The 12,771-nt window shown below is 44.6% G+C and overlaps 1 protein-coding gene across 4 annotated transcripts in view; it reads left to right on the plus strand.

The window, feature by feature from the left end:
* KSR2 (kinase suppressor of ras 2) overlaps positions 1-12,771 on the plus strand; it is a 485,310-nt gene that overhangs the window by 192,961 nt on the left and 279,578 nt on the right. The gene's annotated exons all lie outside the window — the stretch shown is intronic.

Below are 12,771 nucleotides of genomic sequence, written 5' to 3' on the forward strand. Positions count from 1 at the left end.
TGGAGAAAACATATGTTATGTAAGATTCCTTTATTCAGGCAGGAGTGACGGTGCTGTTGGCCATGAGTTGAACGTTAATGAGTCAGCAATATAGATATTCAGTGACTTATTAAATTGTTTCTAAACAGAAATATTCATAAAACAAGATTATGTATGGATCAATAGATGAAAATGTGACCCAAGGCTCATAGGAACATAACCTTGTATTTCTTCTAGGAGCCATGGTTAAATATTGGCTAATTCTGTGCTTGCAGTGACTTTATAGATTATAATGATGGTGAATGATGAGAACACACGATATAAAAGAATAGTTCCACCAAGTGGTGAGGAGTGTGAGGAAAATGAAGTGGGAGGAGGAGGAGGGGAGAGAGAGAGAGTGGTAGGGTGGAAGTGAGGGTGGGTGCTTGGCGCTTTGGGAAGCCTGGAACCCAGGGATCCTGGTGTCCAGCGTGCTGTGCCATCCACTCTGCCTTTGTGTTAGGCTGCTCAGAGCTGCTGTGTGATGCTGACGGTCACCAGGGTTCAGAACCACGGTTCCAAGGAGACTGCAGTGTATGGTGTGAGAACCGTCAGTCCCTCCAGGGTTCACTGCTATCAGACATCCTAACCACAGGATCCTCTGGGAAGCGTTCTGTGGTAGTATTCTCCATGCAGATTTTCACCGTGTTACTCACCAGGAAGGGATTTTTTTTTTTTTTTTCAGTTTAAAATGCCCAACAGATGGTGGCAGTTGCTCTCTTTATTCTGGAGACTGGATGCATCCCAGCTACAATTTTAATTGTGCTTAACAATTAAAACACTCCATATTGTAAAAGAATGTATAGCAGAGGGAAAAGAACATGGCGTTTGGAGTCGGAAGGACCTGGAACTTTCTAGATGGGTGGAACCTAGGGAAGGTCCCTGCTGCTCTGTGGGGCTCAGTTTTTCCATCTGAACAATTGGGCTGGTAATACATGTCACCTGCATGTCTGCGTGGATTAATTCAGATGCGCTATGTATGGCTGCCAAGAGAATGCAGTCAGTGGTTAGACTTACCAGGGTTTGGAACTTAGCCTCAAGCAAGTGTTTTAATTTTCCAAAGCCTTAATTTCCTCACCAACCCCACAGGGTTGCTGTGAGAATGAAGCGATGTTTCAGGATGAGAGATGGGGAGGTGTACAGGAAGCTATGGCCATGATTAAAAGTGCTTCGTTGAGAATGCTCTGAAGATCCAGTGGTTAGGACTCCACGCTTTCTCTGCAGAGGGCACAAGTTTGATCCCTGGCTTGGGGAACTAAGATCCTGCAAGCCGTGGGGGTAGGGGGAAAATATATATATAAATTAATTAATTAATTTAAAAAGAAGTACTATTAAAAAGTGCTTTGTTAAACATTCATTAGGATGGCAATAATAATATAATAATAATTTTAAAATAAGTAAATAATGAAACAAGAAAAAGTAAAAGGAATTGGCTAAGATTGGAAGAAATTAGACCCTCGGACATTGCTGGTGGGAATATAAAATGGTGCAGCCACTGTGGATAACAGTTTGGTGGGTTCTCAGAAGGTTAAACATAGAATTACCAGGTGACCCACAATTCTACTCCTAGGTGTATACCCCTAAAGAACTGAAAACAGTTGTTCAAATAAATACTTGTATAATATGTAAATTTTCACAGCAGTGCTACTCGAGACAACCAAAAGGTGGAAACAGCCCTCATATCCATCAGCTCATGAACAGATGAACAAAATGTGGTCTACCTACAGAATGGAATATTTCATAAAAAAGGAATGAGATTCTGATATAGACTGCAACATGAATGAAACTTGAAAACATGATGGAAAGTGGGAGAAGCCAGTCACAAAAGAGAACATATTGTTTGATTCCATTTATGTGAAATATCCAGAAGAGGTAAATCCAGAAAGACAGAAAATGGATTAGTGGTTACCAGAGGCTGGGAGAATGCGGTGAGGTGAGGAGTGGCTCTTTAACAGGTATGGCATAGTTTTTTGGGGGGATTGATGGAAGGGTTTTGAAACCAATAGAGACAATATTTAAAATGCCATTGAATTCTGCACTTTAAAAGTGGTTGATGTGAATTTTACTTCAATAATTTTTTTTTCAAAAGGAGCTTTGTTAGAACAGAAAAGCCACCCTAAGGTTAGTGACCAAAAATTAATCTATCTAGATCTCCTAGTGGGTAATAAAATGACAAAAACCTCATAGAGCAAGACCTAGGAAGCATTACTGGGTTAGAGCCCAAGCTCCCTGGCTTGACCCATCTCCCAGACGACCTGCACAGACTGGGGTCAGTGCATTTTTTTGGTCCTGCTTGGGATGTCCTGGGGGCAGAGACAGTGTCCAGCGGGACCCACAGTTTGACCAGATGCCAAGCTCATTAACGTGATCTTAGATTAAGATTCTTGCCAATGTTGAATTGCTTTGGCAACAGTGTGTTTTTCATTTGTCCTTATTTACTTCTCTTTGCAAGCACTCCAAACCAGAAACTTGAAAATCCATCCTGGATTTCTGGTTTCACTCTTTCAGGCGCAGTGGCTATAATGAGTACAGTATTTGACTTGCCTCTAGTGCTGATCCAAAAACACTGTGTAAAACAGATCAGCCTTTCAAGGGCTTGCTGGCTGGCTGTCTTGCTTCCTGAGGGCATTGGGAGGTTCCTAGAAAGACCTAGATGAAAAGGGGTACAGACCTGCATTGCAAACCCCACTGTACCACTTATTAGCTGTGTGACCTTGGGTAGTTCACTCTCTCAGATAATCCTCCATTTCCTCTGCTGTAACATGGAAACAATGGCAGAATTTTCTCCAAAGGGTCTTGTGGGGATAATGTCATGTGGTACATGAAAAATACTTGGAATACTCTCTGGCACATAGTAAGTGCTCAGTAAATAGTAAATCTTATTAGTGAATTCCAGTTGAGCTCTTTCAAATCCTGAAAGATGATGCTATGAAAGTGCTGCACTCAATATGCCAGCAAATTTGGAAAACTCAGCAGTGGCCACAGGACTGGAAAAGGTCAGTTTTCATTCCAATCCCAAAGAAAGGCAATGCTAAAGAGTGCTCAAACTACTGCACAATTGCACTCATTTCACACGCTAGTGAAGTAATGCTCAAAATTCTCCAAGCTAGGCTCCAGCAATACGTGAACCGTGAACTTCCATATGTTCAAGCTGGTTTTAGAAAAGGCAGAGGAACCAGACATCAAATTGCCAACATCCGCTGCATCATCGAAAAAGCAAGAGAGTTCCAGAAAAACATCTATTTTTGCTTTATTGACTATGCCAAAGCCTTTGACTGTGTGGATCACAATAAACTGTGGAAAATTCTGAAAGAGATGGGAATACCAGACCACCTGACCTGCCTCTTGAGAAATCTGTATGCAGGTCAGGAAGCAACAGTTAGAACTGGACATGGAACAACAGACTGGTTCCAAATAGGAAAAGGAGTACGTCAAGGCTGCATATGTCACCCTGCTTATTTAACTTATATGCAGAGTTCATCATGAGAAACGCTGGGCTGGAAGAAGCACAAGCTGGAATCAAGATTTCCAGGAGAAATATCAATACCTCAGATATGCAGATGACACCACCCTTATGGCAGAAAGTGAAGAGGAACTAAAATGCCTCTTGATGAAAGTGAAAGAGGAGAGTAAAAAAGTTGGCTTAAAGCTCAACATTCAGAAAACGAAGATCATGGCATCCGGTCCCATCACTTCATGGGAAATAGATGGGGAAACAGTGGAAACAGTGTCAGACTTTATTTTTTGGGGCTCCAAAATCACTGCAGCCATGAAATTAAAAGACGCTTACTTCTTGGAAGAAAAGTTATGACCAAGCTAGATAGCATATTGAAAAGCAGAGACATTACTTTGCCAACAAAGGTCCATCTAGTCAAGGCTATGGTTTTTCCAGTGGTCATGTATGGATGTGAGAGTTGGACTGTGAAGAAAGCTGAGTGCCGAAGAATTGATGCTTTTGAACTGTGGTGTTGGAGAACACTCTTAAGAGTCCATTGGACTGCAAGGAGGTCCAACCAGTCCATTCTGAAGGAGATCAGCCCTGGGATTTCTTTGGAAGGAATGATGCTAAAGCTGAAACTCCAGTACTTTGGCCACCTCATGCGAAGAGCTGACTCACTGGAAAAGACTCTGATGCTGGGAGGGATTGGGGGCAGGAGGAGAAGGGGACGACAGAGGATGAGATGGCTGGATGGCATCACTGACTCAATGGACGTGAGTCTCAGTGAACTCCGGGAGTTGGTGATGGACAGGGAGGCCTGGTGTGCTGCGATTCATGGGGTCACAAAGAGTCGGACACGACTAAGCGACTGAACTGAACTGAGCTGATTAGTGTTAATTGTAAATGTTATTGTTACTTTTTTTTTTTTTTTGCTTTACCAATGGCTCCAGTGAAATGTTTTTAACCAGCATCTAAAAGTTCTGTTTCTTGTCACAAAGTTAAAGGGATTAAAGTACAAACGCTTTGTTTTTGTTCCACCAAGGGCTTCAGTCTATTCTGTTCAACCAGCATCTGAAAGTTCTGTTTCTTGCTGAAAAGTTATGAGGATTAAACTGACAAGCATTTTGAAATAGTCACAAAAGTTACAGGCAGGGGTGATTCTGAAATAGTAGCATATATGCATTCTGATGCTGGCTCTGAAACTCAGACAAGGACTGAGTCACACGTTTGCCTGTTTATAAAATTTTAATGGAAAGGGACAAAAAAGGTAGACCCTTGCCTAGACTTTCTGAAATCACTTTCTCTCTTGATAATGGCTTTTATTTCTTGTAGACGCTTATCGGAGAATGTCAAAAGAAAAATCCCTGCACCTTGAAATGTCTTTAATCAATCCTCAGACCTTTCATTTCTTAAAACCTATTCCCTTCTCCCCGCCCTTTCAAGACCTGAAATAAAATGATTTTCCAGAAACGGATGACAAGATAGCAAGGGCAACGATTAATAACCCCAGAGCACCTTGGTGCCACACCTTCCCTATTTAAAATAAAAAATTACACTCTTCCCTCAGACTTTATTAAAAAGAGGATCAAAAGAGAGAGGGGAAGGGTTGATGTTAGTACAGCCCATCAGTGAAACACTTCTGAAGCATCAGCAGAGAGAAGTCGACAGTTGAACAGCTGGCAATTTGGATAATGAAATGAGGCTTTTTGCTTCTCCATCCCCAAACATTACATTTTAAATGTAAGAGTGAAGGAGAAGAGAATTTGATGGAGAAGTAAATTTGGAAAGAGTGAAGCTTTTTTTCCCTCTTTTTTATCTTTCAGAACTTTGAAACTTTAGGACAGGGATCCTTGGGGCCAACTTAGTACTTCCTTGAATCTCATGGAGGCATGTGTGTGTGTGTTTGGAGGAACTGTAGGCTGTGGGAGGGGGGGGGCACTGGATCTCAGCTCAACTTCAGTTGCTACATGATCAAGGTAAAGATTGAAGGTGAAGGTTACTACCAGCTATGGAAACTTTAGCCCTGTCCCTCATCTAGAACTTATTTATAAAACAGCTCAATGACACCTACCTCATAGGGCAGGTAAGACAAGCACTGAATCCCCTAACTGGGGATTAGTTGAGATAAACATTGAGATAAACACTCAGGAAATTAGAAGAATTGAGAATGATTGCCTCTCTGGGATGGAGAAGGATTGGGCAGGGGACTGCTGTTAGCAAAAATGTTTTCATACCTTTTTGCTTTCAACCATGTGATATATTTCTTTGATTAAAATACAAACTTTTTTTTTTTTTTTTTTCCTGCACTGAACAGCTTATAGGATCTTAGTTCTCCAACCAGGGCTTGAACCCAGGCCACCGCAGTAAAGGCCACCAAGTCCTAACCACCTCCAAAGGCTAACTTTTGTACTGTTACTCCCCAGTCTGGATTCGGTAAACACTGTTGACTCCCTGTTGAAGGCTCTGTTACTCTCCTAGATCTACTGTAACAAAACCACCACAAACTAGACAGCTTAACACAGCAGAAGTGTACCCTCTCACAGTTCCAGGGGACTCGAAGTCGAGGATCAAGATGTTGGTGGGGCCATGCTCACTCCAAAGACTGTGGGGGAGAATCAGTCCCACACCTCTCTCCCAGCTTCTGGTGGCATCTAAGTTCCAGTTCCAGTGGCTGCATCACTGCAGTGTCCGCCTCCGTCTTCACATGGCCTCCTCCTTTGTGTGACCTTTCCTCTTCCAATGACACCAGTCATTGGGGTTAGGATGTGCCTTAATCCAGTGTTCCCTCATCTTGACTCGATCATATCTGCAGAGACCCTGTCTGCAAATAAGGTCACATTCACTGGCCCTGGGGATTAGAGTTTCAGCATAGCTTTTGAGGGGATACAGTTTAACTGCAGTAAGGACTCAGAGGCTTTTGTACCTTGGCTTTGCTTTCAGTAGGGGATGGCAGCAGGCAAGATCAGGGGCATAGGCACTGAAGGCCAGGCATCTATTTATTTTTTTATTATTATTACTACTTGGCTGCACTGTGTGGCATGTGGAAATCCCCCGACCAGGGATTGAGCCCTTGTTCCCTGCAGTGGAAGTGTGAGGTCTTAACCACTGGACTGCCAGGGAAGTCCTAAAGGCCAGACACATTATATATATGCATATCAATCTCATTTAGTCCTCACCAGCATCATGTAAAAATAGGTGGTTTTACTCCCATTTTCATTAACATTTATTCAGCATTGGCTGTGTGCCAAAGATCATGCTGAATGCTCTACCTGTACGGTCTTATTTAATCCTCAAAATAGTCTAATGTTATCTCCATTTTGCAGACTAATAAACCGAGGCACAGGAAAGGTAGGCACAAGTTAATCTCTACGCATCATGTTGCAAACTCCAGGGTGTTCTGTGCATATAAAAAGTCCCATTTCCTTACTTGATATTTACTTGGAACCAGTTCTTGTTCTTTTGGCTCAGAAAGCAAGTCTTCAATGTGCGGAGGCATCTCTTCTCTTTCTGGGGGAGTCAGTCACTGGGTGCTGTGCTCATTATGTCCCCTCCCTGCCCTATAATTCAGGGCCATGGATGTCTGCTCTGAAGATTCAGGGGTCAGATGGGAAAGGAGGCAAAAGGTGAAATGTCATGTCTTTCTTTAAAAAAAAAATTATAAAATGAGCCTGACACTCCTCGATAGACTTAGAAGGTTTTAGAATCCCCCGACCAATTCTTTCAGGCTCGACCAATAACTTCTTGAGCAGTGCTCCCAAGATTTCCAGGGAGCCAGAGGAGGAGGCGGAATTCTGCTGCATCCTGGGCATCGCCACCAGGTGTCCGGCAGGAAGCTCAGACTTGGCCGGTCTGACCCTGAACTTACGTCATGTCCTTCATGTGCTCCTTGTGCTTCACTGCTCCGTGCGCACATCGCTCCATGTGCCCCGTTCCCTTCTGCACTTCCCGTTGCTGTGCTGACCCGAGATGAGGGGTGGAATCAGGACGTCAGCCTTGGCTTAGTGTCATGCTCAGGGGCACAGACTCCAAGCCCAGCTGTCCTTCCCTCCAACTGTCTTGAGTGAGTCATTTCAACACTCTGTGCCTCAGTTTCCTTGTCTACAAACTAGAGTGATTTCTGGCTACTTTGTAGGATTGTTGTGTGGCTATCAATTTGATACAAGTAAATCGCTTGAAACAACAGTGTCAGGAAAATGGTAAGTTCTCAGTCATGACAGCTGTTTGTTTCTCCTCCTCTTATACTAGTCATCCCAGCTGTCTCCATCTCTGCGGCCACCACTCCATTCCTGGTCCCCAGCATCTCCCATCCAGGTGCCTCAGCAGCCTCAGGCTGGGCTCCTGCGCTTGCCCTTGACTTGTCCGACCCTTTCTCCGTACTGTGGCCAGATAGCGCCTTTCCACAACACTCACCTGGTCGTGTCCCCTATGCACAGCGGGTCCCACTGAACGAGAATGGATGCTCACACAGCCCCATACCAGGGCCTCTGGGCCAGTTTTAATCACAGAGGGACAGGAGGAGTAGCCAGTGTGCACTCTGGGCCAGCACACTGGGTCCAGCAGGACTCCATGGCACATGGACCCACTCCCTTGCACTGTGTGGTTTTTAAGCTGTGGGATCAGAGAAGCACCAGCCCCTCCCGTGGTATGAACAAGGGCTGGGATATAACAGTGATATGAGGGCAAAAACTCTAGTCTCTAGCCCTAACCCGTTTCTCAGCATTTGTCCACCAGGAGAGCCAGCCCTTCCCTTGGCATGAGTAGGGGTTTGGGTCCAAGGCTTGGGGATATAACAGTGGCCAGGCAAGAACTTGGCTTCTATATCATCATCACTTATGGTTGGGGGAGTGCCAGCCCCTCCTTGGGCATGACCATGAGGCTGGGGTCCAAGATTCGAGCTTACAGCTGCGTGGTGTGTTGGAACAGAGCTTCCCCCTTGTCATTACTGGGTTTGATGGCCTTGAGCCTTCAGCTGCCTCAGGTTTCCAGGAGCTCCACAGGAGCCCCATGCAGGGGATCAGCTTAGGAGAGTAAATCCCTGGACAGTCGCACTTTGCCCTTCTTTGCAGCCTCAGCTCGGATTTCTTCCTCCCTTGGAACATCTCCAGCCACACCAGACTCTCCGAAGTTCTCCAGACTCACCCTGGTCTGCCATCATCTGGCTCTTGACCCTGCTGTTCCCTCTGCCTGCACCCTTCCTCCCACACTCTCCACCCCACTCCTTCCCAGGACCTTCTCCCTCATCCTCAAGGTCTGGGCATAGGTGCCCTCTCCTCCAGGATGCGTTTCCGCCTCATTCCCCAGAGGGCTGGCTTCTTCCCCTCTGTTCTCACCTGTGCTTCCTCCAACAGGGGCTTCCCTATTTTGTATGGCAAGTACTTCTTTAATTGAGGTGAAACTCACAGAACATTAACAATTAACCATTTAAAAGAGAATGGGGACTTCCCTGGAGGTCCAGTGGTTAAGACTCTGCACTCTCAATGCGGGGGGCCATGGGTTCGATCCCTGGTCAGGGAAGTAAGATCCCATTTACCACATGGGGTGGCCTAAAAAAAAAAGTGAATGATTCTGCAGCATTCAGTGCATTCACAATGGTGTGCAACCATCATCACCTCCGTCAAGTTCCACAACATTTTTATCACCCCAAAACTCTGTACCCATTAAGCAGTTGCTCCCCATTCCTTCCTCCCCCTCACAGCCCAGCCCCTGGCAACCGCTTGTCTGATTTCTGTCTTTATGGATTTTCCTATTCTGGAAATTTCATGTAAATGGAATCATGGGCCATTCTGATCCCACTTGGAATCGTGTTTTGGAGGTTCATCCAAATCATAGAATGTAACAGTACTTAATTCTTTTTGATGGTGGAATCATATTCCATTTTATGGACACGCCAGATTTACCTTACCCATGTGGCAGTTGATGAGCGTTTGAGTTGTTTTCGTCCTTTGGCTGTTGCGATGGGCATTGATATGAATATTCACATACAAACACTTGAGTGCTGCATTCAGTTCCTTTGGATCTATACCTGGGAGTGTAGTTTGCAGTAGGTGCTTGTTTCATCATTGATCTTCCCAGTGGACTGTGAGCTCCGTGAAGGTAGAGGAAGACAAACACCCGACCCCAGGGGCCGGCCCAGCGAAAGCCTGGGGAGCAGATGGGACGAGTCTCCGGCATCCAGAGTCGCTGTCTCACTCGTCCTCACCCGCCTGCCCGTTTGTCTGCATCATCCCATGGTCCAGGCTCTACTGACGGCGCGACTCATTTTATCTCATTATTTCACTCCCTGATTCACTCTGATATTTGTTCAGATGCCCACTCATCCTTTCCTGACTGAGGTATCCCCAGCACACTCTTGGTACCCAAGTCCAGCTTTCTTTTCCTCCATGGCATTTATTATCACTGACATATTGTAGACAACATATACATTATATATGACATCTTATAGATAATATACCGTCACTTTTTTGTTCATCCCATTCTCTTCTCTCTTTCTTTACCAAGAACGTGCACTCTGAAGACAGGGACTTTCAGCTCTTTTGATCATTGCTTTGTCGTGGTGTCTAGAACAGGGCCTGGTATATGAGAAGACTTCAGATACTTGTGAAATATACTTGGATGAATGAATGAGTGTGTTTAACCCTCGCTGCACCCTCCAAGGGAGCCATGAGCATTCTAGTTTCACAAACCCTGAAACAGAGGCTCAGAGAGGTCAGGTAACGGGCCCAAGGTCACGGAGCTGATCAGCTGGCTCTCTCTGAGTCATGGTCCCATCTTCTTTTCACTTCACTCAGGGGACCGTGAGGTCTAGTGATAATGCCCAAAGTGCTTCCTGTGGCCTTGGAGGGCAATATATGATCAAGATAACTTAAAAAATAGATTTGCCTTCCTAAACATGCTTTAATTATGCCCATTTGGCAATATGTTTGTATTTCCTGAGCAAATACATCAGTCAGGAGTTTGCCGGGTGACGGAGAAGCTGATCTGGGCTCGATTCTCTGTCTGTCCCCAGCTCTCAGAGCTATTCGGCCTCTCTGAACCTCATACTTCCTAGAGGTACACAGAGTGGTGACGTCACCCGGTGTGTGGACAGCTCTCAGCACAGGTGCACACACTGTAAATGGGAGGTGGTGGATGTCACCATGGTGTGGGGAATGCCAATACAAGCAGCTAACATTTGTGGAGTGCCTGCTGTGTGCCAGGTGCTGGGCTCAGCGCACTGTGTGTGTTGTTGCATCTGAGCCCTACACCATTCCCAGGGGGCATGTCTGTTATTGTCCTGTCTCACTGCTGATAAAGACTCAGAGAAGCCTGATGAGTGCCAGGGTCACACAGCCAGGAAGTAGGTGAGCCAGAATTAAGGCCAAGTCACTAACAGAGCTAACTCTCTTGTCACGGGGCTGATGTATATGTGCAAATATTTTGAGAATCGACACCGTAATGATGGTGATATTGGTAGAATGTTCTGGCAAAGTCTTGGAGGAGGGAACAGGGTGACTCTTGCAAGAAAGAGCCCTGGCTCCAGCTCCTGCTCCTATTTGGCTCATTATGATGGTCCAGGGTCTTCAGAGAATGCAGGTCCCACTCTTTCCCAGATGCCTGGTCCCCTCCTTATTGGGGTGGCTGAGATCCTGGGTTTGAATCCTGGCTGCCAGTCCCCACTTCTGCTATAACCTTGGAAACATCATCTCTGTCCATACATTTCCTTATCTACAAAGTAGAGATCAAAATGGCCCTTTGCACACAGATTTATGAAAATTAAGTAAGATGTGGAGCAGTCTCAATATAACAAATGAAGAAAACAGATGACAAACCATTAAATAAGATCTTATGGCATTTCTTAAAAAAAAAAAAATGCACAGCAAACCATCTGGCAGGCTCCATAGCCGAGCGTTAATAGGGATGACGGCTAGGCTGTAGAACAGCATTGCCTTTCTCCTTATCTGAATTTTCTAATTTTCCTATAATGAATATGTAATAACAAAATGAGTTGTTTTAATTAAAAGGGGGGCAGTGAGCCAGTGTTCGTGAAAGCACTTTATAAACTGTCAGAGGCCCTGTGAATTAGCTCTCGTTATGGCCCTTATCGTAATTATTACTGTTAATGCTAGTCAGCCATGAGTTGGGATTTATTTCTGCCCCAAGTCTCCTTCCTTGGCCTGTGCTGGGAGGGCCCACTCAATTGCCTTCTGTCAAGTCCTACCACGTGGTCCTCCACTGACACCTGCCGACTTCTCTCCACCTCTGCTGCCACCACTCAAGTGGAAGGCAGTATTACCTCTTGCCTGGAGCGCTGTGATACCCTCTAACTGGGTTCTCCTTATCCGTGCAGCATCCCCAGTATCTTTAAGAAATGAACTTTCTTTTAATTTATTTTTTTGGATTATTTAAAATTTTATCTATAATCATCACCTATCATCAATCTATCCATCATCTATCAATCCATATATCATCTATTATCTCTATCATCTATCTATCCGTCATCTGTCTCTATCTATCTACATCTAAATATCTATCTCCCAGTTTTATTGAGAAATGTTTGACATACAGCATTGTCTATGTTTAATGTGTCCCGCATAATAATTTGACCTACATACATCATGAAATGATGACCACAATAGATTTAGTGAACATCCATCATCTTCTATAGATTCAGAAGAAAAGAAACAGAAAAAAATTATTGTCTTTCCTTGTGATGAGAACTCTTAGGATTTATTCTCTCAATAACATTCATATGTAACAAATGAGAGTGTTAATTGTATCAATCATGTTGTAATGACATCCCTAGTACTTCCTTATCTCGTAACTGGAAGTCTGTACCTGTCGACCGCCTTCATTCAGTTCCCCTCCTCCCCAACCCCTGCCTCTGGGAATGACAGATCTGATCTCTTTGTCTCCGAGTTTGTTTGTCTTTTGAAGGATAACTGACCTACAACACCATGTTAGTTCCTGGTATACAATACAGTAATTCAAAATTTCTATATATTACAAAATGATCACCGTGGCGAGTCTCGTTATAGTGTGGGGAATATAGTCAATAATAATGTAATATCTTTGTACGGTGACAGATGGTAACTGGAGAAATGAAGTTTTAGATCAAAGCCCTCACTGGCTTTCCACTGAACGTGGTATAAAATGCACCCTGCAACTAGGCCCGTGAGCCTGGAAGTCTGCCCTCACCCATCCTTGCAGCCGCCAAGCCACTTGCCCCATTGTTGCCGTACATCACCTTCGAGACGAGCCCGGAAAAGAGACCCGGAGAAGTACCTGGCTTGATTTAGATGGTTTTGGATCCTGTAGTTTGGTATTGGTATTTGACT

The sequence above is a fragment of the Bos indicus genome, chromosome 17, assembly GCF_029378745.1.
Source record: "Bos indicus isolate NIAB-ARS_2022 breed Sahiwal x Tharparkar chromosome 17, NIAB-ARS_B.indTharparkar_mat_pri_1.0, whole genome shotgun sequence".
NCBI lineage: Eukaryota > Metazoa > Chordata > Mammalia > Artiodactyla > Bovidae > Bos > Bos indicus.